Source organism: Lipotes vexillifer, unplaced genomic scaffold (genome assembly GCF_000442215.2).
Source record: "Lipotes vexillifer unplaced genomic scaffold, Lipotes_vexillifer_v1.1 scaffold517, whole genome shotgun sequence".
Taxonomy (NCBI): Eukaryota; Metazoa; Chordata; class Mammalia; order Artiodactyla; family Lipotidae; genus Lipotes; species Lipotes vexillifer.
Genome location: NW_006786711.1, coordinates 627622 through 644440, shown reverse-complemented (window position 1 = coordinate 644440; position 16819 = coordinate 627622).

Sequence of the window (16819 nt, the reverse complement as noted above, 5' to 3'; positions counted from 1 at the left end):
TCTTTCCCTGTCCCAACTCACTTGAGGACTAGGTGATTCTGGTTGTTTTCCATTGCCCTCCCCACTCCCTGCCCTGGATTTTGAAATTGCTGGCTTTGACGTTCAGTCTCTTGCCCAACATATACATTTATCGAGTGACTCTGTACACATGCTTAACCTACACATGACCACAGGATTACATGGGGAGTTCGACTAAATGCTGCAAAACCAAAAGTTGCTGCTTATCAGGAACGCCAAGGCAAAGGATTCTCTGGTTGATGTGAAATTTAAATATCAACCATGGAGTTCAGTATATTTCACAGGAGACTGCCAATGTATGAAACCAAAGTGGCATTAAGCTTCAGAACAAACTAAATCCCCCTCCTACCCAGCTATAAATCTGGCCCCAAACATCACATCTATGTCTTGGGTAACTCATCAGCGTCACCACTGGGTACTGTGAGCGGCCACAAGAACTTCCCGGAACATGGTGACTGTTTGAGCATTCAGAATTCAAAGTCGGGTGGATATAAGTAGTGAGAAAATGGTGGCAGAAGTCAGACAAAAGCGCAGCACAGCACGCAGGACTGATGCCAGTCCTTTGAAACCAAGACCTAGAATGGGGAAGGCAAGTCTCTGAACATGACTGGAGGATCAAATCAAAGGCCAGCTCTCACACAATAAATTGTTTCTAAGGCTCTCCAGTTTCCATGGCATCCATTATACTGACATATTCTGCATTGTTAATGGTAATTGTAGCTGCCAGCCAATATCAAGGTGTATCTGCATTCCATTTTCTTTTCTCCTTTGTTATGGCAGTGATAACAACCCGCCTGCTTTGTTGAAGTATCTTGTATTTGACCAGATTAACAAAATGAGAAACGCAGGGACTACTCCTCCCATTCCATTTATTTTTATTTTAGTTAGCCTTTAACCAGATTACCATTATGATTAGGAAAAAAGAATGACCTTGTACATTTCCTGACAAATCCTGTTTGATGACATCAGTAAGTCTCATTTATTTGCAGATTCCAAAGATTACTGTTAAGAATTCAATCAGGAAGGGTTTTGCATAATCACTTCCCCCCTACCCTCCACACACACAAAGGCACACTTTGTACCTTTTGTCTTTTCTAAAGACAATCTGGCATTTACAGTGATAAATTAACATTTGAATAGTATTAATTAGTACATACATCTAGTTAGATAGCATTAAACCTCTAAGGCAGAAATGCAGGTAACTGCAGGGATATTTGTCTCATGCTTTAATAATTTCACCTTCTCAGGGATTTGCAATGTCTGCACGAATCCTTCAGTAGGTCAGGAAGAGATGTTAGACCAGCCCACTCTTGGTGATATGCATGTAGCTATGTTTTTAAAGCCAATTTGTGGTCTCTAGAGATAATGGGCATACTTAACTTATGGAGGCACCAGTGGGGCCTGGCAGTCCAGGACTTTCCCCTAAGAGGGAGGAGCCCACTCAAAGTATCCGCCACTGAGAACCTGTAGGGGTGACAGTGTTACCAAAAGCTTGGCCTCTCTTTTGGTAACACCGGGGCTGAATCAAATCTCAGAGTTTTGGTGTGAAGTGGAAAAGGAGAGCTTTAGTACTTTGCTGGGCAAAGGGGGACACACTGGGCTTCTGCCTCGAAAAACCGCATAGCAACCTGGGAGGATTTGATGAGGGCTTTTTTTTGTTTGTTTGCTTGTTTTTGAGGTACACGGGCCTCTCACTGTTGTGGCCTCTCCCATTGCAGAGCACAGGCTCCGGACGCACAGGCTCAGCGGCCATGGCTCACGGGCCCAGACGCTCCGCGGCACGTGGGATCTTCCCAGACCGGGGCACGAACCCGTGTCCCCTGCATCGGCAGGCGGACTCTCAACCTCTGCGCCACCAGGGAAGCCCTGATGAGAGCTTTTATAACAATGGTTCAAAGGTGGGGTCTCCAGCAAGATTAGGGCGTGAGCAGGCTTGCACTCCCTTTATCTCGTCTCAGGTGGTTGGTCTCCTAATCTTGATGATCTTCTCTGTCCCTTTAGTCTTGCCTCAGGTGGTTTCTCAGCTGCTTCTCCCTTGATTAGCAAATGTTCAACTCTGGAACACAGGGAAGGTCATGGAGGCTGTCTTGCCTACAAGGAACAGGGAACAAAAGGGCCTCTGTGCCTGGGAACCCCACAGGGCCCCACTTCGTTTCAACAGTAAACCTGCAGCATCTGGCTTTCCCATCTTCCTCAAGGATATTTCCCAGCCCCACCACAACTCTGGCTATAGGGCTTGCACCCCTCTTTCCATATATCCCTATTGCATGAAAATCATGTTGGAAACAAGCTTATATAGAAATGGAAACAGCTTGAGAGTTTGTGGATTGCCTTCCCTGGTGATTGGTTTCAATAATCAATAAAAGCCATAACACAAAGGAACTGAATTCTTGTGGAAATTTTGCCTTTATTGGGGATGTGTGTGTGTGTGTGTATACACATGTGCATGTGCATACATGCATGTCAGTGAATTAAGTCACATACACACACTGAATTTCTTGGCCAGGTTACTAGTTTCTTCTCAAATCTCAAAAAGTACATTGAGGGCTTCCTGGGTGGCGCAGTGGTTGAGAGTCCGCCTGCTTATGCAGGGGACATAGGTTCGTGCCCCGGTCCGGGAGGATCCCACATGCCGCGGAGCAGCTGGGCCCGTGGGCCATGGCCGCTGAGCCTGCGCATCCGGAGCCTGTGCTCCACGGAGGGAGAGGCCACAGCAGTGAGAGGCCCGCGTACAAAAAAAAAAAAAAATTGGTCCAAATACACGGTAGTGGCTTTGAAACACTATCTTAACTCATGCCACATCTCAGCTAAACTAGGGAGTGAGAGTGAAGATGACAGAGGTCCAAACACTGAGTCTGGGTAGGCCAATGCTTAGAGGATTGGAAGGTGAGGGGGATTTAGCAAAGGCAAAAGGACGGGGCCAGTGAAGCAGAAGGAGAGCCGAGAGAGTCGTGTCCTGGAGGCCAAGGAGACAGTGTTTCCCGGAGGAGGTTGCCTGCAGTTTGGTCAGACCTGGGTGATGGGTGGACTGAGATGAAGATTGAGTGCTATCCACGGGGTTGGGCAACGTGAGCTCATTGGCGATCTGGATAAAAGCAGTGTGGTGGAGGCAAAAGCCTAATGGGAGTGGGTTCAAAAGAATGTGGGATCAGAGGATGCAAAGACAGGGAGTAACAGCTAACTGAGTCTTTATTGTTGTAGGAAGGGGCACCCCCTCCAGGGCCCGAGAGTGGGCTCTTGTTTATCACTCTGAAACGAATTGTCCGAGGAGACACACGTGCTGACAAAGCAAGAGACTTTATTGGGAAGGGGCACCAGGGCGGAGAGCAGGAGGGTGAGGGAACCCAGGAGAACTGCTCTGCTATGTGGCTCGCAGTCTCCGGTTTTATGGTGATGGGGTTAGTTTCGGGGTTGTCTCTGACCAATCACTTTGACTCTGGGTCCTTCCTGGTGGCGTGCGCATCACTCAGCCAAGATGGATTCCTGAGAGAAGGATTCTGGGAAGTTGGTAGGACATTTGGATGGGATCTCCTCTCTCCTTTTGACCTTTCCCGAATTCTTCTGGTTGGTGGTGGCTTGTTACTTCTGCGTTCCTTACAAGGACCTCCTGTCGCAAGATAACTCCTGCAAATGGTTACCATGGTGCCTGGCCCGGGTGGGCGGTTTCAGTCAGTGGTTCCCCTAACATTATTATAAAGGTGAGAAGGGATATAGGGTGGCAGCTGGAAGGGAACACGAGGCCGAAGGAAGTTTTGTCTTGTTTTTAAAGGATGGAGGATATTACTGCATGTTTAAATGTTGCATGGGGATGGGCTTGTAGAATGGGAGGAAGTGATGATGAAAAAAAAGTGTGGCAGTTCCAGAACAAGCTCCTTGCTTCTGGGAGGGGCAGGGGGTACTTCGTGCCCAAGCGGAAAGGGCCAGACAGGCCATCCGTGGTAGTAATGGAGGGACGAGCAAGGGGGAGACATAAGAGAATTCGGGAAGGCTGGAACACTGGTGTTTTAAGGCTGGGGAAGTGATCTTTTTTTTTTAATTTTAATTTTATATGGGAATATAGTTGATTAACAATTTTGTGTTAATTTCAGGTGTACAGCAAACTTATTCAGTTATAGATATACATATATCCTTTTTCTTTTTTGTTTTTGTTTTGCTTTTGTTTTTTGTTTTTTTTTTTTTGCGGTACGCGGGCCTCTCACTGCTGTGGCCTCTCCCGTTGCGGGGCATATATCCTTTTTCAAATTCTTTTCCCATTTAGGTTATTATAGAGTATCGAGCAGAGTTCCCTGTGTTATACAGTAAGTCCTTGTTGGTTATCTATTTTAAATATAGCAGTGTGTCTTTTGATTGTTTCTATTTTCTCAGTGGAATAAAAAGCTGAGAGGGAGGAAAGGGGAGGAGGTGCTGAAGTATGAGGAGAGAAGAGAAGGTCTTCAACAGTCCTTCAGCAGAGGGGAGCAAGTTGGCTGGGGGATGTGGTGAGACTGCCAGTTGGCCCTAAAGGCGATTTAAATGTGTGGGCAGGAACTCAAACTGAGACAGGCCAGCAGACTTGTGAGTTTTCTCCAACTGAATTCAGCTGGAACTTTGTTTATAACGAAATTTATTCTTAATTCAAGAGTTACGTGGGTTGTTTATTACTGGTGGGAATATAGACCAGTGTAAACCGGATATATATAGAGAGAGAGATGCTTCAAAAAGGTGTATTCTTTCAACTAGTAATTTGAATTTTATGAATTTATCCTGATGTAACCAGAAGCTTGGAGAAAAATTTTATGTACAATATTTCCATTGTATTGAATAATATTCATAAAATAACAAGTGGAAACAATCTCAGTATTTAGTCATAAGGACTTATATTCCTGGAATTTCATTATATGAAAGTTATAAGGAAATAGAATACGCATAGCCCAAGAATAGGCTATTTATATGTCCTTTAAGTATTGTGTTGTTGTTTTTTTTTTGGCTGCGTTGGGTCTTCGTTGCTGTGCACGGGCTTTCTCTAGTTGTGGCGAGCAGTGGTTTCTCTTGTTGCAGAGCACGGGCTCTAGGCACGTGGGCTTCAGTAGTTGTGGCACACGGGCTCAGTAGTTGTGGCGCACAGACCAGGGATCAAACCGTGTCCCCTGTATTGGCAGGTGGATCCTTAAGCACTGCGCCACCAGGGAAGTCCAAACTGGTTTCTTATTTATTTATTTATTATTTTGTGGTACGTGGGCCTCTCACTATTGTGGCTTCTCTCGTTGTGGAGCACAGGTTCCGGACGCACAGGCTCAGCGGCCACGGCTCACGGGCCCAGCTGCTCTGTGGCACGTGGGATCCTCCTGGACCGGGGCACGAACCTGTGTCCCCTGCATTGGCAGGTGGACTCTCAACCACTGCGCCACCAGGGAAGCCCAAACGGGTTTCTTATTGATTCCCACATCTCTAGAGCGCAGGCTCAGTAGTTGTGGTGCATGGGCTTAGTTGCTCCGCGGCTCGTGGGATCTTCCCAGACCAGGGCTCGATCCCGTGTCCCCTGCCTTGGCAGGCGGATTCTTAACCACTGCGCCACCAGGGAAGTCCCTGTGATGTTGTTGTTGTTGTTGTTGTTGTTGTTGTTGTTGTTGTTGTTGTTGTTGTTTTAACTAGAAATTGATACTGAGAGATTCTCACAAAATAGCATTAAGTAAAAACATCCAGGGACTTCCCTGGTGAACCAGTGGTTAAGAATCTGCCTTCCAATGCAGGGGACACAGGTTCGATCCTGGTCAGGGGAACTAAGATCCCACATGCCATGGGGCAACTAAGCCTGTGCACCACAACTAGAGAGGAGTCTGAGCTCCGCAACGAAAGATCCCGCATGCCGCAACAAAGATGCCACAACCAAGATCCTGCAACTAAAACCCAATGCAGCCAAATAAATAAATTAATTAATTAAAAAAAAATCCGTTACAAGAATCCTGGTCAAAGTCACTGTATCATCTTTCACTTGAAATATTGCAAAAACCACTTAGACGCCCTGTATCCTATCCTGTCTGCCACCAGTTCTATTCTCCGCACCACAGCAAATTGTTAATAAACACCTCTAAAACACAAATTTGACACTTCTTTACTTGTAAGCCTTAAATGGTTTCCCACTTCTTGATTTCATATTCTGAATGCTTAATCCAACCTCCAGGGCCCTGTGTGATTTGCCCCGTCCCTGCACTCAAGCTTTTTGGGGCCCATGTTCTGCAGCTTCATCTGCTCCAGGCTCCTGAGCATACTGTTTCTTGCCTTCAACTGGTCTCCTCACCTCCCTCCCGCTTCAGGCCTGCTTAACTCCTACTCATTCCTCTGATCTCACCTTATACCTCCCTTTCTCAGAGAAACCTTACCTGACTCATTTATGCCTCAAATCATCTTAATCACCCAAACTGTGACAACCAAATTAGTTCAGGTCACTGCAAAATCCAGGGTTAGTTTCTGGCTTGATCCAGGACTCAAAAAGTGTCACCAGGACCTGATTATCTTCTCATCTCTTGGCCGCATTTCTTTGGTGCTGGTTCCAAAGAGAAGCTCATCTTTCATGCTAAGATGGCTGCAGTGGCTTCAGCTTCCCTCTTCACCTTCAAACCTAGGAGGAAGAGTGGATATACTTCTCCAAGGAGATTCCAATAAGTGTCCTGTGACGAAAGAAACACTGGCGAAGGCCGATAGCCTATCTCTCTAAACAACTGGACCCAGTAGCCTCCGGGTGGCCCTCATGCGTCAGACAAATTGCAGCCACTGCCCGGCTGAACCTCGGCACTGGAAACCTTTTGTACAAAAACTGAAAATAAAATTTCCGGAACCCACATTGCCACCTGGAGACTTAGTCTGGGTAAAGAAGCTTAACCCCCAGACATTGGAGACTAGGTGGACTGGACCTCATCTGATTGTGTTCAGTACCCCGACTGCTGTTAAAGTCGACGGTGTCCGGACTTGGATTCATCATAGTAGAATAAAGAGAGACTACACCACAGAGGACATGGACACTAACAGATGGATTGACTGGGAAAACTTTAGCCCAAAACGAAACATACCTCCTGAATACGGAAGACCAGGAATCAAGGATTTGATTAGTTCCTAGAAAAAGGGGGGAATGTGACGAAAGAAACAGAAGAACAGCTTCAGGGCTAACAGCACATTTTGGCTTCTGTAAGAAACTTGCTTGCTTGCTTGGGGCGGGAAGAACTGGGTTCCTGATTGGCTGATTCAAAATTAAACAGCTCCCTCCCGCCTTGGGGACTTCCCGCCCTGTGAAGGGTATAAAAGCCTCACCCGACTGTTAGTCGGGGTCTCACTCACTTCTCTCCGAGTGGGACCCTGTCCAGACAGTTTGTGTAAGCTTCTATACTTGTATAAATCCTTTGCTAATCTTTCTACTTGGTGTTGGTGATTCTCGGGTGTCCTTGGTTGGGACACGGGTCGCATTTACCGGGGAGCTCGACTCCAGGAGTGTGGCTCCCGGACCGTGACAGTCCCATAATTTAGTCTTGTTGGCTTAGGTTACTTGACTCCAAGCATATGCCTATTTTAGAACCAATCATCGTCACCATGGGAAAGCAATGCTTTGATCCACCAGGACACTGTCAGGCCATGTGCTACTCCTAAGACTAAGCGTTATGTGTGTGTTGGGTCCCCAAACCTAAACTGGGATTTCAGGAGGCAGGGAGACTGGATCGATCCTGGAGAGGCAAACAACAGATGTTTGCTAGGAGTTTTTTTACTACATGTTTGCACAGCACTTTCTCCTTTGTGATAATTACACATTTACGTATGTTAGTTACAGAAAAAATTATCTTCCCTATAGCACTGCATACTCATCTTGAGAGGAACCATGCTTTTTTTTTTTTTTCTCATTGTTCTATGCCCAATAGCCAACACAGTTCTTGGCACAAAGTAGATGCTCAATTAATATTTGTACAGTTACCAAAAAAAAGCCCCCCCCCCAAAACCAATCAGTAGGATATAAAACAGTACATATGGTAGGATTCCAATTTTTGTTTTAAAAACTAAATCTTCCTCCTCCTCTGTGCCTGTAGAATGAAAATCTGAAAGGAAATATACCAAATGTAACAGTGGTTATTTCTTCATGGTAAGATTAAGAGTGGGGCTTTAAAACAACACTTTTCTGTATTTTCCAAATCTACAGTGAACCTATCATATTTTTTAACTGAAAATTTTCTAAAAATATTCTTTAGAAACATATTGGATAGGGTTCTTTTATTTGGAATAAAAATGTCCAGTTTTGAAAAGAAAAGTTTTCTAAAAACATAAGTCCTCAAACCACAAGTTTCCCCATGACGAGGTGAATTCCTGAACACTGCAGAGGGGATTACTGGAGATGTTGATTGCTTAAGACACTAATAGGAAGGCACTAAAGAACAGCAGGGCCAGGCTTCAGTCAAACGTGTGCTGCTGTGGAGGAATTGCACAGGCTGGCTTTGAAGTTGGCTTCGCCTTTCCTCCTTTTATTTTATTAAACTTGTGGCTTTACTTTCCTCAATTTCTAGAATATCAGTTTCTAGATATTCTGGTTTATGGACTGTCATCATTTTGCTTTATTCCCATGTCCCTGATTTGTAACCTCACCCACCCCACTTCCCCTCTATGGACTCCATGGTGGCTTTTACTGAATTCTCTGTACTTTCTGTTACTATGTAGTTATAGAGTGATCTGAGAAGTGAAACTCATAAATCGAGTTGACCTCATACCAGGGCTCTGTGCACAGAATCACACCAATCTGCTCAGAGATGGCTTGATCTGAACCACATCCCCCTCTGTGCTCCCTGGCTTCTGCTTATGGCAGTAGATTTGGAATCAAAGGCACCTTCACAATTGGACCATCTTCCCGGTTGAGCATCGTGATATACAGGGCCTCTGGGTCCTCCCCGGGGTTGGCCTCATTATTGGTGGACCTGCTGTGGAGTTCAAAAGGGAGCAAAGTTGGGATAGGGAAGTCAAGACTCAAAAATTCAAGTAATTCCACTAAGATCCATGAGTATTCTGAATAAACACAGCTTATCCCCCACTGAGTGGCTCTGCCAGATGTGAGGCTTCAGCGGGAATCAACTTGAGCCTTTGAAACCGTGCGTCTGAGAGTGGGACTTGAACACAGCCAAAAGCCACAGTCTTCCAACTGAGATTACACACCTGGTTTCAGGACTTAATGAAGCTCAGGTTCTTGATGTCTCATTGCAGAAAGAATTCAGTGAGAGACAAAGTGATAGGTAAGAAGCGGATTTATTTAGAGAGAAACACACTCCACAGACAGGGTGTGGGCCATTTCAGAAGGTGAGAAAGACACCAGGGTATGGGGTTGTCAGTTTTTATAGGGGTTGGTAATTTCATAGGCTAATGAGTGGGAGGAGTATTCCAGCTATTTCAGGAAGGGGTGGGGATTTCCAGGAATTGGGCTATTGCCCACTCTTTGATCATTATGGTTGGTCTTGGAACTGTCATGGAGCCTGTGGGCATGTCATTTAGCTTGCTGATGTGTTACAGTGAGCGTATACTTAGGCTCAAGGTCTAGTGGAAGTCGACTTGTCTGCCATCTTGGGACACATTTGGGTCTAATCAGTTTATGTCATGTCCTCGGGCTGTGTCATTCTTTCAAAGGTTGTGCCCTGCCTCCTTTCCTCCTGTTTCATTCCCCCCTCAGATATTTTACTCCCATATTCTTATGAGAAGCAGAAGGGCATGGTCCGGCTTATGTGACTGCTTCAGGGCTGAGTGGGGGTGTGGACCCTGCCTGTCAGGGAGTAAAAATCTCTGGATGTCTGATCTAGGGGCCCCGGGGGCAGGGCAGCTCCTTGTTTTAAGTCAGTATGGGCTGTAATCCTCACATAGCCATCATCTTGGTGTGGAACTGTTGTAACTGCTTCCATAGCTTTTCTATGAATCTCCTTGATGATGAAGCACTTTTTGTAACAGCATCAGACTACAAGAATATCTATAAATGAAAAAGACTTAAAAGTCATGGTTAAACACCTGATTCTAGTGTAATCAATAAGGAAACTTGGTTACAATAACAAGAATTCTGACTGATTGCATTTAACTTAACATACCAAATAATCCTAGTTAAATATTTCTCTTGAAGATACCTCAGGGGACCTCTAAAGTACCCCAAAGTTAGCTGGAAATCAAAAGAAACAATTAAAATTTGATACTTGGGAAGTTTGTCAAAAAGTTTTAAAACACTTGGTCAAATAGGATCATAGGTCACTGTGAGACAATACTTATTCTTTAACCAAAGTTACAGAAGATCTCAAAAGCAAATACAAGTTACTTACAAGGCAAAGAAACTCATACAATCTGTTGTCAAAAGCAGAATTTCGGGCTTCCCTGGTGGCGCAGTGGTTGAGAGTCCGCCCGCCGATGCAGGGGACACAGGTTCGTGCCCCGGTCCGGGAGGATCCCACATGCCGCGGAACAGCTGGGCCCATGAGCCATGCCCGCTGAGCCTGCGCGTCCGGAGGCTGTGCTCCGCAACAGGAGAGGCCACAACAGTGAGAGGCCCGCGTACCACACACACACCACACACACACACACACACACACACACACACACAAAGCAGAATTTCAAGAATACTTTGGAGGGAGAAGCCAAATCCAGTCTTGTTCCAGCCCATTCCTAACAAAATCCCTTTACTCAACTAAATTCAATCCAGTCTTAGAAAATCCTGATCATGCATAACTCTTTTCAGTATTTTTCACTCTTCACACCTTCTTTTACTAAAAACACATATCTTACTTTTCTTAGAAGTTTTTTCACATTGAGATACTTTTCTTGTTGACAAATTTGTAACAGAATAAGGTCGTATTTGACCTCTAATAAACCTGGGTACAACACAACTATTATACTCAACACTGATGACTCTAACTTGCCTGTATTAACCAAACCAACAAGCTTAAGCCACCTTCAATACCAGATATCAGTTTAGTACTGAATATTTTCCAGATGACATGAACCTGAAATTCATTCTGGCCAGATTATTTTCTATTTCTGAGTATTTATATAATTGCTTATTTTTTTTAAGCCAATTAAGTAGAGCTCTTTTACGAATTCATTTTTGGCAATATCATACACCTACAACACACATATAGATACATATGAACACACACAGAGACCTCGTAGTTCCCATTCCAAAATTTCAGCCCTGAGTCAGGTACAGCATAAAACCATCAGTAACAAGGGGTTGGATTCAAACTGGGCTTCTAGCAGATGGAAAATCAAGGTCACCTACCTAGATGGCTAAACCCTATTTACTAGTGTTTACAGAAAAGACACTTAAGACTTCTATTTATCCTTGACAAGTCAAGTTCTAAATTACTTTACCCTCTTTTTTTAAGTTTGCATTTAAAAAGATGGCAGAGATAAGGCTTTCTGAGAAGACCAGATAGGACGTTTTCATCTCAAAGGTACAGGCAAATTCCTCCTAGGATGACTTTGTTTCCCCTTTGTTTAATACTTACAAGCCTCTTAAAATAAATAGGGAAGGTTTTGGGAGTGGTAAAAGGATTGGTGGGTTTTGAATTATTTTTGGAGCCACACCTCTGGTCCTACAAAGACTACAATTTGTCAAACAAGGACAGTTTTGTGTTCTTTTTCAAAGAATTGGGTGGTTACCTCAATGATACTGAAGGACTGACATACCCCTTCACCTAAGTTTTACTTTTCCTCATTTAGCTTAGGGGAGACGGCCTCTTCCAAAATTCCCATCAGGCTCTGAATATCAGCTATGGTCAGCTTAGTCAGACCAGTGGCCTCCTGTTTTGGTAATCTACTTACGAACATTTTTGAGGATCTTCCCTAGGTTTAAGAAATTTGTACCTTATATTCAGACACTATATAACATTTATATATATTGAGGTAAAGCTTGACTCACAAGGGTGACAAGTGACATATTTAAATAAATATATATATATATATATATGTAAAATCAATGGCTGGTTATCTTTGGCCAAGCCCGGAACCTCGATATTCCACATTCCAGGGTCTACTAAGTCTTCTGTTTTAGCTTCAGATTATCTGTTCCTTTCTGCTTTTTGTTAGAACCATTTGGTGATGAGGGTGGTTCCCTTGCCCCTCGAGAAACAGAGTGGCCCCTAACTTAGTTCATAAGTCAGGCATGAACAGAAAGGAATGTAAAAACTGTTGGCCATTGATCTTACACAAAAGAGGTTCCAGGAAAGTGTGTCCCTGTCTCCTCCCTGACAACCCCATTACGTATTCCTTATGATTGCTAAGGTTTCCAATCCTTTGGGTTAAGATCGAGAAGGTTGCACCAGTGTCTATAAAAAATTTTTATCAAGTGGCCTGCCACATCAATGACCACCTGAGGCTTGATATTAGTTATGTAGTTGGTACCTTTAGGTAGAGCCACTTTCGACCTTGGGCCCCTTTAGTCTTTTGATTGCAAAACCATCAATAGAGGAGGGGCCCCGTCACTCTCTGGCGTCTGGGGCATTCTCTCTTCCAATGCCTTGGCTGTTTGCAAAGCATCAATCACAATCCTCCCTCCAGTGCCTTTTGTCCACACAGGGTAACACTGGCCTTGTATGGGTAACCGTGGGCCTTGGGGTCTGTCAGGGCCAGATTGGCCCAGAAAAGCCAGCTTCCCCTTTGGTGGTCTCTGAGCAGACAAAGCTACTGCCATCATTTGGGCCTTTTGCATATTTCTCTGGGTGTGTTCAGCCTTTTTGGCCACATCCCTATTACTGAAAACCACATAAACCAATTGGAACAAACCATTCATTGGAGTCTGAGGACTAGCAGTTGCTTTCTGAATTTTGCACCTGATGTCTGGGGCAGACTGGGCTATGAAATGCATAACCAAAAGGGCCTGTACCTCAGGGGAGGAGGGATCCACGTTCGTTTGGGATCCATGGCCCTGTAGGGTAGGTCAGTTAAAAAGTCCTCTGTGTCCTTCCTAGAGTTACCCCTCTGAGCTACACACTGTAAGGAACGGCACCAAGAAACGGAGGGGAGCTGAAACGAGCTGTATTAGGGAGCGCTTCCGGGGGAGGTTCACCGGCCCGAGAGAACGGGGCCAGAGAAGTCGCGCCCGGGCGAGGGTTTGGGCAGAATTTATAGGGGAGGAAGGGAAAGGGGTGTGGTGAATCCGGAAGGGCGCAGGGTATTCCTTATTTGGTGGTCTCTTCGGGTATCATGGCACTATCCGGTGCCGGTTGCATCAGTCTTGGGACCGTTAGTCCCGCCCCTCGAAAGGCGGGAAGGCTGGGCCGGGTGGAAAGTCCCCAGGTCAGTTCCTGGAACTAGGTGGTCCAGAAGGTCTCCAGGTCAGTTTCTGGAACTGGGTGGTCCGGAAAGTTTCGGTCTGATGCAACCTGTGAGTCTGATTGCGTTCTCCTGCCTCGGGCCAGTTGGCCTTACACACACGCCTAAGATTTCTTTTGGGTTTCATTGCCTAGATACAAGGCCATGAAAATCTGAACACATAGGGTACTTCGTTTTAAATTTCCTAACTCATATTGTGGCCAAAGCTGATTACATAACCTACTAAGTTTTTCCTTTTAATTACTGTTGTCCAAATCTTTCCCAGTCCCGGAGTATATGGTCCAGGGGGTATTGGTTGAGATTGATTCCGCCTGGCCCATTTCAGACAAGCCTGAGCCTAACTCCTAAGCTATCCAAATTCCACTCTTAAGTCAAAATCCACTGCATAATTTGATCAAGACTTGCACTTACGATTTTAGATGCTATCCTTTCCAAGGTAGTCTCCCAACCAGGTTAGGGCCCCAAAAGTTGCAAAGAAATGGCACAGAAGATGTCCCCAGTGGTGTTGACGATGAACGGGAGTTGGTCTAGCTGTAAGTTGGGAATGAAGGGTCAGCACTTCTAAGGGTCAGAGGGAGGGGAGTAAAAGTAATAAAAAGTACATCTTGGTGGTCTCACAGGTCTTCTGGGGCTAATAGAAGAAAGAAATAGAGCAGAAATGAACAAGAATGCAAGAATGTAGGAGAAAAACCTCAGAGTCAAGAAGAGTATAGGAATTGACAGTTCTGTCGTGGATCTGCTGTTGGATGTGCATAAGTATATGGGGTTGACCTGCCGGTCAAAGACGATCAGACAATCGACAGAGCATCCTCCCCAGTGTGCCTGGCTTGTGGCATCCCATGGGCCTCTTTAGAACCAAGACCAAACTCTCAACATTTTCTTACCTAATCACTATCCCTTTGTGGTCGCCAGCTGAAACCGTGCACCTCAGATTGGCACTTCAACCCATGTGCCGGGACTCAAACCCAGCCAAAACTCAGACTGGGACTAGACCCACGTGGCTGGGACTGGAACCCAGCCAAAACCCAGTCTTCCAACTGAGATCACACGCCTGGTTTCAGGACTTAATGAAGCTCAGGTTCTTGATGTCTCATCACAGAAAGAATTCAGTGAAAGACAAAGTGACAGGTAAGAAGTGGATTTATTTAGAGAGAAACACATTCCACAGAGTGTGGGCCATCTGAGAAGGTGAGAAAAGCACCAGGGTATGGGGTTGTCAGTTTTTATAGGGGTGGGTCATTTCATAGGCTAATGAGTGGGAGGAGTATTCCAGCTATTTCAGGAAGGGGCGGGGATTTCCAGGAATTGGGCCATCGCCCACTCTTTGATCATTATGGTTGGGCTTGGAACTGTCATGGAGCCTGTGGGCCTGTCATTTAGCTTGCTGATGTGTTACAGTGAGCGTATACTTAGGCTCAAGGTCTAGTGGAAGTCGACTTGTCTGCCATCTTGGACACATTTGGGTCTAATCAGTTTATGTCATGACCTCGGGCTGTGTCATTCTTTCAAAGGTTGTGCCCTGCCTCCTCTCCTCCTGTTTCACCTTGGTGCCTTGATTGTAGGCTCAGCTCGGCCTCATTAGCCATCTATGGTTGCCTTGGTCTCACCGCCTCTGAGACTCAGGCTCTCATCTGTACAGTGGGCACAGCACCCCCTCTTTTACAGGTTGTTTGAAGGCCAGATAAGACCATCTATGTGAAGTGTCCTGCCCTGAGGGTGATTTTGGCTGTGATGTGGGAATTTGGAGGGAAGAACATTAGGGGGCAGAAGCTCAGGAGAGTGTCCTCTGCCCATCGCAGCAAGGTCGTGAGGGAAGGCAAAGGATGGTCCTATTCTTGAACCAAGCTTTTCCTAACCTGGGCCATACAGTAAGGGAACTTTCTTCTGCTTTTATCTTTTACTTAACTGTCATGACAAGAGCATTGAGATTTCTATAGCTTAAAGTCTCACCTTTAGCATTCCCATCTCTTTCCACTGGCAACAAAATCCTTAAAGCTGAAGCTTCACAGAATGGACAAGGTGGGTGGGACAGGGCTGGGCCCTGCCCTGAAGTCAGATAGAAAGGAGGCACAAAGTTTAGACCGAAGCCAAAATGCCCAAGAAAGGAAGAAAATGTACCCTGAGGGTAGAGTTAGTTTAGAAAGCAGCTCTCCTAAATTTACAGTAAATTGCAGATCATCCCATAGTCTGGGGTTTAATTATTGCTTAAATAATCCTCTTCTAGTTGAGAATTTCCAGGTTGGAGACGGGTTGTCTTGGTGGCTTTTAGTGCATGGGTTGCCTTAAGGTAGGGAAGACCCATTCCCTCTTGCCCACCCTCTGACCTCCTCTCACTTAACTCCAGACACAGAGGCTCTCTTTGGGGTGTTTTGAGAAGGACAACTCTTTTTTTTTTTTTCCTTCAGTGCACTGGTATCTCACCTCCACATCTCATGTCACCTTCTCAGAGGGAGGCTCTCCCTGACACCCCAGCTAAATAAATGTAGCTTCCCTTGTGCCTGTCCCAGAAACCTGTACTCATCTTCTTGGAAATCTTCTCATCTACTTAGCACTCATTACTTTCTAATGATCTATTTATTTGTTTATTATTTGTTGAGCCACAAGAGATTATAAGCTTCAGAAGAAAGCGCTTGTTTGTTCCCAGCTGGATCTCCCACCCTCCTTCTGTAGGACTCTGCACAGAGAAAGCACTGATTAATGTGGCATCAACGCACAGATGGATGGAGCTTCCCTTATTTCCAGGTCACCTGGGCTGGACCATACCGCAGAAGGCAGATCTGAGGATTTTCACCAATTTTGGCTTCCAGAAACCACTCAGGCAAAGGTTCTTAACCTTTTTAGGGTCACAGATCTCTTTAGGTATTTGATAAAAACGACTCTCCCAAACGAACATAAAAATGCACTCATAACTCTGCTTACAACTTGGGGGTTTGGAGACTCCTAACGGCCCAGGTGGAAACTCCAGACTTAAGAAAAACCAAGGGGCGAAGGAGAGAGATTAGAGGCTCCACGCCAGTCTTAGGAGAGACGTCTTAAAACCGGGCCAGTTTAAAATGACCTATGCCCTTGGATTGCAGATATATATATATATAATGCATGAATATGTGTGTATATGTATATATATATGAAAAGAAAGAAATCCGAGGCAAGAAGTCGCTTCTTGCCAGCAGACTTCCAGATCTGCCAAACGCTTCCCGCCTTACACGGTTTAGGACAAGACAACCAGTGACACTTCCCGCAAGTGTCTCGGGAGATCTCTTAGCCAGGTCTGATCAACGTTTGTGGGATGAATGAATGACACCCTCACTCGCAGAGTTAGGAAAGCAGCCCCCTAGGCGCTCCCGGCGCGGGGCTGCTCAGCGCGGAGCTCGCGGGCTCTGGTTCCCGGCGCCTGGGCCTAAGAGGCTGGAGGCGGAGGTGCGCGCCCAGGTGTATTCGCACCTAGGGCCGCCCATGCAGCGCGGGGCGGGGCCAGCTGCGGCGGGGCGGGGCGGGG